Raw genomic sequence first — 13,650 nt, forward strand, 5'->3', positions numbered from 1 at the left:
TGACTTACCTTTCAGCAAGCATTTGCTTTATTATTTTTAGATTAAAGGCAAAATGCATTTCTCCGTTTTTAAAATTTCTTGTGTTATTTCATAGATTGATAGGATTTCCCCCTCAAAAAAATTAATCTTCTGTAAGAAATGTGAAAATTTTAGTTGAATTTACTTAGGGCCTACATAAAGATGTTAGTATCCTTTATAATGACAGCATTGAACAGAGTAATGCTAAGTAATATGAGTGTGGAAAAGAAGTTCACAGAAGTAATTTTAATGAAAACGCAATAATCAATAAATTATTTTCAAGGAAATAATTGCATTCAAAATACAACAAAACAATGTAGTCCACAAACTGAACTCTATCATCTGAGAGAGAAGCTGTCAGAATAAATCAGGTTGATAACTGATTAGCAGAGCCTGTAGTCTGTCATTTTTAAATATGTGCCCAATTTCTTCACATAAATCTTACCTTTGAAATCTTCAAAGGGAAAATTTATTTTGGGCGCATTGGCCATGAGTATCAGTTGACATTTATACAGTGCACAGAATTTATACTGCGGGTTAGGATGTTGGCCATAATTCCAGGCTGATAGTTTGTAAAGGGAAGATTCCATTTTGTACTGTTTATAAAATGTTGCTCTGCAGTTCCATGCTCCAAGACTAACAACGTCTATCCAAGTATACTCAAGCACTGCAGTTTAACTTACTGCATTCATTAAACTCGGCTAAGATTGTCCTAATTATATGTTATCAACAATTAAGAAATGGATCACATGCCACAGACCGGCTAAAACATTCTGTATCCTTGGCTGGTTGCCAACGGAGGTGTCATGTTCCATTCTACCTTGTCATCAGCCGCATGCCTGCTTCTGCAGAACAAGTAGCAGCTGTGCTAGACAAAATAACCTGAGTTCTCACATGTGCTTTTCCTTCAGGAAAGAACGCCCATGAGCTGCACTTATGCTGTGAATAGTACTACACCTGAGTAAGTTTGCGCTGAGAATATATTTTATTCAAATAGATTTTTTTCACTGATATAATCTTTCATGGCTTTCAAATGCATTTGTCCCATCAAAATAATGGTCTTACTTTTCATGCTGAAATTATTACCAAATGGATTCTGTGGGCAGCTAAGCCCTCTTTGCTTGTTCAGCAATGATTTTCCTATACCTCAAATTATATAACTTTATAGGTGCTCTGTTTCAAAGGAAAACAATCTTTATTGATCCAAGCAGTCAGAATTAATTGTGAATCTCTGATCTCAAAACTCCTGGCAACGTCCTTTTATTCAGAACACCCATATGCTAGACATTGAGCACTTCACAAATCCTTGTGGGAATGATGGCTTTTTAGAACACCCCGATTGTTCAATCTATTGCGGCTTCTGAAAGCGAAGGTTCAACAAGGAGTGTGCCTGAACAGAAACAGGCTCAGCCAACTTTATGAAAAGCTAGATTTGACCTGACTTTTGCTTCAGTTGTCATCTTTGTTCCTGATAAAGTAAAAATGGGTTTTAGAAGTTGCTCTCCTTTTCCTGCGTTTGACCAAGAGACCCGGGAGCAGCAGGTGTTTGGTGGTGCTGTCAGGTGACAGCACTGAGTCAATAAAGCCCGGCAGCCAAAGGCTATTTGTTCTTCAAATAGTTTCTGCAATAGATGATCATGGAAAACTAGTTCTCATCGGAAGAAATGACTTTCAACTTCTTCGCGGACTTTGGATACACATTTTCAGTTATCAGTTGACTTGGATCTTGAAAGTTTTACTGTCTCCTGGACAAATCAAGATGGAGGTTGCACAGGCTCCTTAATTAGGGGATAACAAAGAGATTTGAGAGACACAAACAAAATCTCTAGCATGCATGTAAACCCTTCTAGGCTATTGTGTACTGAGACTTTTGGGGGGAGGCAGTAGCTTCTCAAATCTTGCTTCATAGGAGGTTACCCTTGCTGCTGTCACAGAAATATTCCTTCTTTCAAACAAATTGTTTGGAATGACTATGACCACTGATTTTGTGAGGAAACCCTGTGGATTTCTCTTAATAATAAACATCTTTAGAGATTCTGGCAAATACTATGTAGGGACTGTCTCCTTTGTAGTAGATAATCATATCAACACCATAGCTGAAGAACCAGCCATGGGGTGCACTGTCTCTCACATATTCTGTCCTCTTCCCCTGATGTTCCTCTTCCTTTCGCCCTGTCTTCTTCCACCTTTTCCCCTTCTGGTCTTACACTCTATCTTCCTCTCTGTTTTTGGTTTAAATCAGCACACTAGTTACTGTAAAGTACTCAATTCTAGATTATCAGTTCCTCTGACCATAATTTCACCTAGTCATTGTGCAGCAATGCATTGGCAATGGGTTTGCCAGTTTGAGTCACTACTTTTGCTAACACTTGGATCGGTATCTGTCCCCAATAGATTCTTGGTGATGAAGGACACTTATTTGGCTTTTTTTCCCCCACATAAACTGATTACTAAAGAGTAAAAGGTGTGTCTTTTACTTTTTTTTTTTTTTTAATATCCAGGGTACTTTTCAAAAAGATATTCAATGGGTTTTGATTTTTACCATTTTTTTCTTTATTAATTTTGTCTAATATTGTTCTTATTAAAAATAACTCCTCACCTGCAGCTGATTTTAGTATATCTTTTCTCTCTTGAGACTAGCTGTTACTTTTCCTTGCCAGCTTTATTCTCCCTTTTTGAATTATTTTATATTACAACTTAAGTTTAGTCTAAGTTGCTGGGACAGCTGTTTTTTTCTTTTTTTGGCCTCCTCTGCACTCTGCTGATCATATCTCTGACTGCCCAGTGTCTTTCAAGAGACTTGACTACAGTGGAAACACTGGAATACCATTGTTGAGCTGTAATTTGTGATCAGAAATAAGAGGACTCTAGAGAGTTTAAAGAGTTGGAGGCACTCTCATCATATCACTGAAATCTGTGAAAATTCTCAACCTTGAAATCAATATATCCCATCTTAAGACTAAATGCAAATATGTGATTCTAACAGCGGTTATTTTCTGTTTGTTTCAAAAGACACTTGACCAGTACCAAAGCAGAGTCCATTAGTGCTGAAAACACATGTAAATCTGACTCAAGAACCCAATACATCCATTTTTCCACTTGTATTCATCTCCATTTCACTGGCAACTTTCCCTGCTACTACACAGTAAAAATGTTTGCAGGTATTGTCTACTGCTTCCATGGGACATGCCGGACAGCTTAGAGTAAGTGTATGGGAACTAGGGAGGCCCCTTTACACTCTGTAGCCAGACGGACAAATCACTGATATCCTCTTAGATATTAAAGGGGAATGTCCTGAGCTATTCTGAAATCTCAAAAGGACTAACAAAGTTCATTCCATTTGTCATTGAAATTTGACAGTGATGTAGAACAAAACCTTTCCGCAGTGGGGACTGGCTGCACCGAAATCCTTTTGCAACAAGGAAATTAGGTCAGCAGAAATTTAGGTCAACACCTTACAGAGATGCCCTTATGTCTGAAAGAAGCCAAGAGAATGCAAAATGTAACATACAAAAAGATTATTGTTTTTATTTAACTCAAAAGGTGGTACATTCCAAAATGTAGTGTGGTATAAATTCAGTTATGATTCAGCAAAGACAATAGCGTTTTGGATCACTAGCATTGCTCCTGATAAATCTAAAACACTGAAGTACTTCTAGCTGAGGCTGACTGACCCAGTTTAGTCATGTAATTCAAGAAGTATTTATCAAGCCTACATTACGTGCAATGAGCCTATTAGATAATGAAATGTTATAAAGATTAATACGCATTCACCTTCCACCCCTCCCTTTGATGACAAGAAATTTATCTTCACAGGACAAGGAAGAGACTGGGGGTAAATAAAACTGCAGTATCACCCAAAGTCACTGATCACACAATGAATGAACTCCTACTATGTGCAACAGATGAAGAGAATCGATATAAACGATGTAAATCAATGTGACTGTTGCATGGAGAGGAGAAAGAGATCAGGTCAGTTTGGGGTGGGCAAGAAGGAAACTTTTCTCGAGAGGGGTAGGTTAACTGAATTGAAAATGAATATAATTTCACCAGATGGTGATCTATAACAGGTCCCTGAGTGGAAGTGGTGGGAGGAAAGACACAGTTGCTACCTAGAGGCAGGAAGCAAGTAGAAGCAGCTCTGCTCCAGAACTTCAGGGTGAGAAAGTGACATATGCAAAGACAGGCAAGATTGTATTGTGTTTGGAGATGAGTGCATGATTCATCTGACCATAAATATTAAGCCTAGAGACAGAAGTTGAAGTAGTGATATTCCTTGATTTAAGATGGGATTTTGTCCCAATACAGTGGTTGGTATGTTTTGTTAGTTGACAATTAGTTGAAAATGTATTTACTATACTAACCCGCTGAACATCCTACCCTACTTAGCAACAGTGCTTTGTAGAGTAGAGGCTCTTTGCACCCATAGGCACATGGCTGACTAAGAGGGCAGTTTTGCTGCTGCTGTCTGGCATTTACGAGGAGTATCATACTTCATACCTCACAGCCTGAAGGAGAGAGCTAAAGCTCAAAAGAAACTTCCATGGCGAAGCTGGGAAATTGTAAATTCAGCCATTAAATTTTGGAACCATCTGTAGTTAGAACATTCAGAATTTTATTTAGATATTCCATGAATGCTGAATTTAGGGCCATGTTAGGCCTTGCTGAAGGGACACTGGTGATTTTGGAATGCTCCCTCCGGAGAAATGAATAAAGCATACAAATGTGAAGTGTTAAACCGTATCTGTTGCTCCAGAATGCCTCTAGATGGAAAGGGATTTGACTGACATCTATATATTTGCAATGTCTTTTCTAAAAGGAACACGAAATTTTACTACATATTCTTTTTAAAGTAGTCTAACTGAAGTTTAACTTCATGTTTGTCTTTTGTAGACAAAAACTTGAATGAGAAATAGAAAAAAAATTAAGTATTTTCTTCATTCATTGGTTATGAGACCACCTTCTCACTACATACATCAGCTAGCAGAGTCTGCTTTCAGCAGTGGAAATTTCATTATCACATCTAATTCTGGTTTGGTAGCGCATTAAACTTTCAAGCAGTTAATGACTCTGGTTTTCTTTCTGTTCTGCTTTACCCTTCATAAAAGCACCGGCAAGCGGAAAGAAATGACAGTAAGACTGAAATATGAACTTTAAAAAGTTGAGAACAAGTAACTACTTGTACTGTGAAAGCTGGTCTCTCTGCTCTTGATTAACTGTCTGCAATAGGTCATTGGTGAGTACTGTGTACCCTGGCGACGATTATTGTAACAGACAGGCAACGTAAATCACCAAGGGTGGCTGGGGAACTCATAGGGAGAAATTCCTCTTGGGCTTCTATTAAATACATAGATTACCCAAATTGCCTTTGTGAAATGATTCAGTTCCTAGATATATTTCCATTGTATTTTGCGTGTGATAATTGTGACAAAAAGTAAAGTAGCATTTTCTGTGAAAAACAGGTGAGTTTTCTAACTCTTCTCACATAGAAGTGCTTTGGAAATTTTAATAGAGACTTTCTGAATGAGGTATCGATACTAGAAAAATAAAAAGAAAACAGGTGTGTGTGTGTATGTGTGTGCTTGTTGGAGAACACGTGTATATATTTGCATTATATACATACACACATATATGCATGCTTTTATGTTTGTCCTACAACATCAACACAGAATTTATGCATTGACAGAAATAGTACTAAGAGTCTAACATTGTCTGATTGACCATTTCTTCAGCTATGTATATGTTTATATTCTCCCCTTTTAGATGAAATTGAGGCTCAGAGAGGTTAAGGACAGACATATCCAAAGTGATTTTTTTTTCCAAAGTGAGATTTTTAAAAAGCTAGGAACTAATAAAATCTTAGGATATATCTCATTGTGCCCTGTTCTAATTTGCTTTTTGGCACTGTGATAAACACAATGACCCAAACAACTTAGGAAGCAAAGAATTTGTTTCGTCTTTCAACTCTCAGGTCAATTCATTATTGAGGGAAGTCAGAGTAAGAAGCTTGGAAAGGAACTATGGAGAAGCGCTGCATTCTAATGTGTTTTTGCTCAACCACCTAATTAAACAATCCAAATCAAGCAGTTCACAAGTGACACCACCCACAGTGGGCTGTCACATCAACTGGCAATCAAGACAATTCCCCACAGACATGGCCACAGGCTAATTTGACCTGAATAATTGCTCAATTTAGATTTCCCCTTCCCAGCAACTCTTGATAGTATCAAGTGGACAGTAAAGACTAGTAAGTGCATCTTCCCAGGTCCAGGGCACAGGGTTGACTTGGTCTTTTTTCTTCATACCTATAGTCTACTCTTCCACCAACTTGTCTATCATAGTCAAATGTTTCACACAAGAAATACAACAAAACTGTAGTAAGGAGGCTTGCTTGTTTGTTTCCCAGCCGCCTGGCACCCAGTCCTGAAATAACCACATAGAAACTATATAATTTAAATCACTTCCTGGCCCATTAGCTCTAGCTTCTTATTGGCTAACTCTTACATCTTAATTTAACCCATTTCTAGTTATCCGTGTATCGCCATGTGGCTGTGGTTTACCAGATAAAGTTCTGTGCTTCTTTGGTGGGGCTACATGGCTTCTCCTCTGACTCTGCCTTCCTTCTCCCAGCATTCAGTTTAGTTTTCCCCACCTAGCTCTGTTCTACCCCATCAGGCCAAGCCAGTTTTCTTTATTCATTAATGGCAACTACAACATATAGAGGGAAATCCTATATCACAAAAGGAACAAAAATGATTTTGCCATATTTATAAAGATACCACGTGGTCAGAATGAAGACCAAGGTAAGTAGAAATATAAGGCTAGAGGTGAATTTAATAACAATGTTGAATAATTTCTTAGCAGCAATGTTAAGAAAAGACAATTGGCAAGCCAGAAATCTAACAATTGCAACCAAAGAAGAATACTGAAATTTCATGCAGTGTGTTTCATAAGACAGCCTTTGTGAGCACATGTGGTGCAGTTTTCTGAAGGTCTGCCTTAATTTCTAAATAATTTTTCTAAGTGTTTAACTTCGAAAGTGGCTTTGCTATTTTACTTTATGTATAAGTCTCTGGGGTATGTATATGCAGACACCTCATAAATGAATGTAACATTGAAGATCAGAATGAATATTTACTCACTCTGGAGAAGTGGTTTTTCATCTCTGACTCAATGCTGTCATCTGAGGGGTCTGGTCTAACTGCTCCACCGAGAGACTTTGCACTGGAATTATGTCATGGGCACATGTGCATTGTGCCAGGATGCCCCTGCATATGAGTGTCTTGTAGAAACTTGTTTTCTGTCTTTAGGTTTGGCCATCATCATTTTTTAAATTATGCTCACCATTGTCCATGAAAATATTCTGAATACATGTAAATTGTAACCACTTTACAATTCATAATTGCTTTCACTCAGACCTTTATATCTTACAAATGGGATCTATGCAACCGGGACACTTTTCATCACACATGAATGCTGTGTCATGTCTTGGTTACTTGAAGTGACTCACAGTGACTGGACTTTAGGGAAGAGTTTGCGATCAAAGTTTACTATAGGAAAGAGAAAATCAGGGTACAAATCCCTTCATGCACTATCTAAAAGAGCTCAGACTTGCTTCTGCTCTGCACAGTAACTTCTGCTTCATTTGCTTCAATTGGGTGCAGTAGCAGTGTAGTGGAACTTAAGACAGCTTTTGCTCCTGTCTTCTATGATATAAATACTCTATAGGAAATCATAATTATAGGAAAAACTGCTTTTCTTCTTTATTAAAGCTAATTTAATATATACTTGCTGTTAAGAAAACCACATCCACAATGAGTTTGGCTAGTTTGATTTGTTTTTAAAGAAATATTGTCAATTTAGCAAAAGAGAGAAGGTATCAACATAGTCTTACATCCATTCTAAATCTAACATTCTCCTGTAAATTAGAGAATCAGGCTCCATAAGAACTCCAGGAAAACTAGGTCAGAGATAACAAGGTGGAAATTAAAATGACTGTATCAATTATTTCCTTAAGTTATTTTCTAATATTTCACACTGTAGGATCTTTTATATAAGACCTCAAATTTATGTTATTATGCAAAGAAAACTGTATTTTACCATAAAATCTATTTATAGAACCCTTTAAAAGATGATGAATGGAAAAGAAGTCATTTAGAAGAAGAAGTAGGGGAAATATTAGAAATCTTCCATTTAGAATTATCTAAAACCAAAATTGCCAAATGGTAGTTGATCTTGAAAAGAACATTAGTATGCTAAAGAATACCAATGGGACATTGATGTTTCTATCTCTCGGCTCTGGGCAACCTTACAATGGTTTGTTTCCGTGGTTGCATCACTGCTGTTTCCATTGTTATACCCTCCTTTCTTAATCATAGATTAACCTATTAATTTCAAAATCCATATCTAGCGCAATGTGCCAGGAAATCAATCCTAAGCAACCAGAGATTTGTATGAATGATATGACCCAGGTCACTCTGCATGCTTAGCTGCCCTTATGTGCTCCTTAGACCTGAAACTTTGTCCCCTTCGAAATGATAAAATCATGTCCTTTAAATGTTCTACTGCACCTTAAAATGGGTTATTCATTTTTTTCTAGGGTTCACGACTCTTTTCATGGCATTTGGATCTAGTTGGCCCAAGATTATGAGAATCTGCTTGACAAAATCAGTAGGAGGATGTTGGGGAACCTCCTTGAGTCAAGGCCTTTGAGAGGTTGGACCAGGTTAGGCATGGCCTTGGATACCAAAAAAGTGTGCACCTGGGTGATTGTTCTCTTTCTTCACTCTCACACCTGGATGTTGGATTCCGTTTCTGGTCCCCATTTGTGCTGAGGGCTGTGATCTGTGAGTTTCCCTAAATAAAGAACCCCTTCATTATACTCAATTCTGAGCTAGTGTGAGATTACTTTAATCGCATTTGACTTCAGGAAGAGGGTTCAAAATACAGTAGAGAACTAACTAAAATCCCAGACTCAAGTTCTGTACATGGTGTACCAAGGTTTGTTGGTGTGTAGGTTCTGATCAGTAAGTGTCAGGCAAGTATATTTTTTAAGATCTTGCATTGCACAGTGACCCTTCCCCTTGTCTGCACTATTAGGGTTCTCTAGTCATAGAAATCATGGAATGACTCTCTCTATGTATAAATTAAAAGGGAATTTATTGGAATGACTTTCAGGTTTTAGTTCTACTCATCCAACAATGGCTACCTGTGAACAGAAAGCCCAAGAGTGTGGTACCTGCTTCGTCCCACAAGGCTGGGTGTATCAGTATGTCTTCAGTATATGCTGGAATCCCAAAGAAGTAGGCTCCAGTGCCAGGAAAGGAAGAGATGTGCTAGCAAGGTGAGGGTTAGCAGGCAAATAACAAAATCCTCCTTCTTCCATATCCTTATATAGGCCTCCAATAGAAAGTTTAGGACAGAGGCGGTGGAAGCACCGGCGCGCAGGCAGTTCCGGGTGGCGGAGGCACCGGCAGGCAGGCCCTGGTGGTGGAGGCACCAGCAGGCACGCCTAGGCGGTGGAAGTACCGGCGCGCAGGCAGGCCCAGGCGGCGGAGGCACCGGCAGTCAGGCCCGGGTGGCGGAGGCACCGGCAGGCAGGCCTAGGCGGCGGAAGCACTGGCGCGCAGGCAGGCCCGGGTGGCGGAGGCACCGGCAGTCAGGCCCAGGTGGCGGAGGCATCGGCAGGCAGGCCTAGGCGGCGGAAGCACCGGCGCACAGACAGTTCCGGGTGGCGGAGGCACCGGCAGGCAGGCCCTGGTGGTGGAGGCACCAGCAGGTACGCCTAGGTGGTGGAAGTACCGGCGCGCAGGCAGGCCCGGGCGGCGGAGGCACCGGCACGCAGGCAAGTCCGGGCGGCGGAGGCACCGGCGTGCAGGCAGGCCCGGGTGGCGGAGGCACCGGCAGTCAGGCCCGGGTGGCGGAGGCACCGGCAGGCAGGCCTAGGCGGCGGAAGCACTGGCGCACAGGCAGGCCCGGGTGGCGGAGGCACCGGCAGTCAGGCCCGGGTGGCGGTGGCACCGGCAGGCAGGCCCGGGTGGCGGAGGCACCGGCAGGCAGGCCTAGGCGGCGGAAGCACTGGCGCACAGACAGTTCTGGGCGGCGGAGGTACCGGCAGGCAGGCCTGGGCGGCGGAGGCACTGGATGCAGGATAGTGCGGGCAAGAAACAGTGAAGCCCTCACTGAGAGCAAATTGCCCCGCTACAATTAAATCAAACCCAATAGATAGCATCGGTAAGAGGAGATGGGCAGACGCCAAGGCAAGAATTCACCCAAGAATCTGAAAAACAACATGAAAACACCAGAACCCAATGATCTTACAACACAAGGTCTTGAACACCCTAACACCGGAGAAGAAGAAAAAACTGACTTTTTGAAAGCAATAGAGTCCCTTAAACAACATGTAAAAAACGCCCTCATAGAAATGGATGAGAAGTATAACAAAAAGTTTGAAGAAATGAGTAAATACGTAAATGATACCCTGGGAAGCCAAGAAAAAACGATCAAACAGGTAATGGAAACAGTCCAAGAATTGAAAACTGAAATGGAAGCAAGGAAGAAAACACAAACTGAGGACCAGCTGGATATGGCAAATATAGGTCAACGAGCAGAGACTACAGAAACAAGCATAATCAATAGAATACAAGAGATAGAAGAAAGAATCTCAGATTCTGAAGACACCATAGAGAAAATAAACGGACTGATCAAAGAAAACACCAAAACCAACAAATTCTCATCACAAAACATTCAGGAAATATGGGACACAATAAAAAGACCAAACCTAAGAATAATAGGGATAGAAGAAGGAGAAGAGGCACAGCTCAAAGGTCCAGAAAACATTTTTAACAAAATTATGGAAGAAAACTTCCCCAACATAAAGAAAGATATTCCTTTGAATATTCAAGAAGCATACAGAACACCAAACAGACTGGATCAAAAAAAAAAAGTCCCCTCGCCATATAATAATCAAAACACAAAATATATGGATTAAAGAAAGAATATTAAGAGCTGCAAAGGAAAAAGGCCAAGTAACTTATAAAGGTAAACCGATCAGACTTACACCTGACTTCTCTATGGAAACCATGAAAGCCAGAAGGTCCTGGATAGAGGTACTACAGAAACTAAGAGACCATGGATGCAAACCCAAACTACTATACCCAGCCAAGCTATCGTTCACTATCAATGGAGAAAACAAGACATTCCAGGATAAGAACAAATTTAAACAATACGTTGCCACAAATCCAGCCCTACAGAAAGTAATAGAAGGAAAATCACAACCCAAGGAATCCAACATTGCCAACACTGCCTATAATAACCCAGGCATCTAGCGACCCTTCAACAGCACAACTCAAAGAAGGGAGACACACAAACTCTTCTACCAAAAGCAGTAAGAATAACCGGAGTTAACAACCACTGGTCATTAATATCACTTAATATTAATGGTCTCAATTCACCAATAAAAAGGCACAGGCTAAGAGATTGGATACGAAAACAGGATCCAACAGTCTGCTGTTTGCAAGAAACTCATCTCAACCACAAAGACAGGCATCTACTCAGAGTAAAGGGTTGGGAAAAGGTTTTTCAAGCAAATGGTCCTAAGAAAAAAGCAGGTGTGGCCATACTAATTTCTAACAAAACTGACTTCAAACTAAAATCAATCAGAAGAGATCGACAGGGACACTTTATACTCATAACAGGAACGATTCAGCAGGATGAAGTCTCAATCCTGAATATCTATGCCCCTAATATAAAAGCACCCACTTATGTAAAAGAATTATTGCTAAAACTCAAGGCAGACATCAAATCACACACACTAGTAGTAGGAGACTTCAACACACCTCTCTCACCAATGGACAGGTCAATCAGACAGAAAACTAATAGAGAATTAAGAGAATTGTTGGAGGTAATGAATCAAATGGACTTAACAGACATCTATAGAACACTCCACCCAAATAGGAAAGAATACACCTTCTTCTCTGCAGCTCATGGAACCTTCTCAAAAATTGACCACATACTTGGAAACAAAGGAAACCTCCACAGATACAAAAAAATATCAGTGTCCACCTGTGTCTTATCAGATCACCACGGATTAAAGTTAGAAGGCACCAACAATGCTACCCCCAGAAAGCTGACAAACTCATGGAAACTGAACAGTGAACTACTGAACCACACCTCGGTCAAGGAAGAAATTAAGAAAGAAATTAAAGTCTTCCTTGAATTTAATGAAAACAAAGAGACAACATACTCAAACCTATGGGACACGATGAAAGCAGTGCTAAGAGGAAAGTTCATGGCACTAAGTGCCCACTTAAAGAAAACGGAGAAAGCATACATTGGGGACTTAACAGCACACCTGAAAGCTCTAGAAAAAAAAGAAGCAGACGCGCCCAGGAGGAGTAGAAGACTGGAAATAATCAAACTGAGGGCAGAAATCAACAAAATAGAAACACAGAAAACAGTCCAAAGAATCAATGAAACAAAAAGTTGGTTCTTGGAGAAAATCAACAAGATTGACAAACCCTATCCAAACTAATTAAACGACAGGGAGAGAACACGCAAATAAATAAGATCAGAAATGAAAAGGGGGACATAACCACAGACACAGAGGAAATTCAGAGAATCATTAGATCTTACTACAAAAGCCTGTATGCCACAAAACTGGAAAATGCAAAAGAAATGGACACTTTTTTAGATAAGTACCATATACCAAACCTAAACCAAGACCAGGTGAACGATCTAAATAGACCTGTTAGTCGCGAAGAATTAGAAACAGTTATCAAAAATCTCCCTTCCAAAAAAAGCCCAGGACCAGATGGTTTCAATGCAGAATTCTACCAAAACTTCCAAGAAGAGCTAATACCTATACTTCTTAATGTATTTCACAATATAGAAACAGAAGAGTCATTGCCAAATTCCTTTTATGAAGCTACAGTTACCCTGATACCAAAACCACACAAAGACCCAACCAAGAAAGAGAATTACAGGCGTATCTCACTCATGAACATCGACACAAAAATTCTCAATAAAATACTGGCAAACCGAATCCAAGAACACATTAGAAAAGTTATCCATTATGATCAAGTAGGCTTCATTCCAGAGATGCAGGGCTGGTTCAACATACGCAAATCTATCAATGTCATCAACCATATAAATAAACTGAAAGAAAAAAACCATATGATCATTTCATTAGATGCTGAAAAAGCATTCGACAAAATTCAACACTCCTTTATGATAAAGGTCTTGGAGAGATTAGGGATACAAGGGTCATACCTAAATATAATAAAAGCTATTTACAGCAAGCCGACAGCTAACATTAAATTAAATGGATAAAAACTCAAAGCCATCCCACTAAAATCAGGAACACGACAAGGATGTCCACTCTCTCCATACCTCTTCAATATAGTGCTTGAAGTTCTAGCAATAGCAATAAGACAACATAAGGGGATCAAGGGGATCCATATTGGAAAGGACGAAGTTAAGCTTTCATTATTTGTAGATGATATGATAGTATACATAAGCGACCCCAAAAACTCTACCAAAGAACTCCTACAGCTGATAAACACCTTTGGTAATGTGGCAGGTTAGAAAATCAACTCCAAAAAATCAGTTGCCTTCCTATACACTAAGGATAAG

At 39.9% G+C, this 13,650-nt stretch overlaps 1 long non-coding RNA gene across 1 annotated transcript in view; it reads left to right on the plus strand.

The window, feature by feature from the left end:
• LOC130887532 (uncharacterized) overlaps positions 1-8,884 on the plus strand; it is a 62,513-nt gene extending 53,629 nt beyond the window's left edge. Inside the window, exons 3-6 of the long non-coding RNA XR_009058376.1 lie at positions 930-979; positions 3,835-3,990; positions 5,127-5,254; positions 8,618-8,884. This is a non-coding gene — a long non-coding RNA (uncharacterized LOC130887532). The remainder of the gene's footprint in view (positions 1-929; positions 980-3,834; positions 3,991-5,126; positions 5,255-8,617) is intronic.
• Positions 8,885-13,650: the final 4,766 nt, after the last annotated feature.

This window comes from Chionomys nivalis, chromosome 15 (genome assembly GCF_950005125.1).
Source record: "Chionomys nivalis chromosome 15, mChiNiv1.1, whole genome shotgun sequence".
NCBI lineage: Eukaryota > Metazoa > Chordata > Mammalia > Rodentia > Cricetidae > Chionomys > Chionomys nivalis.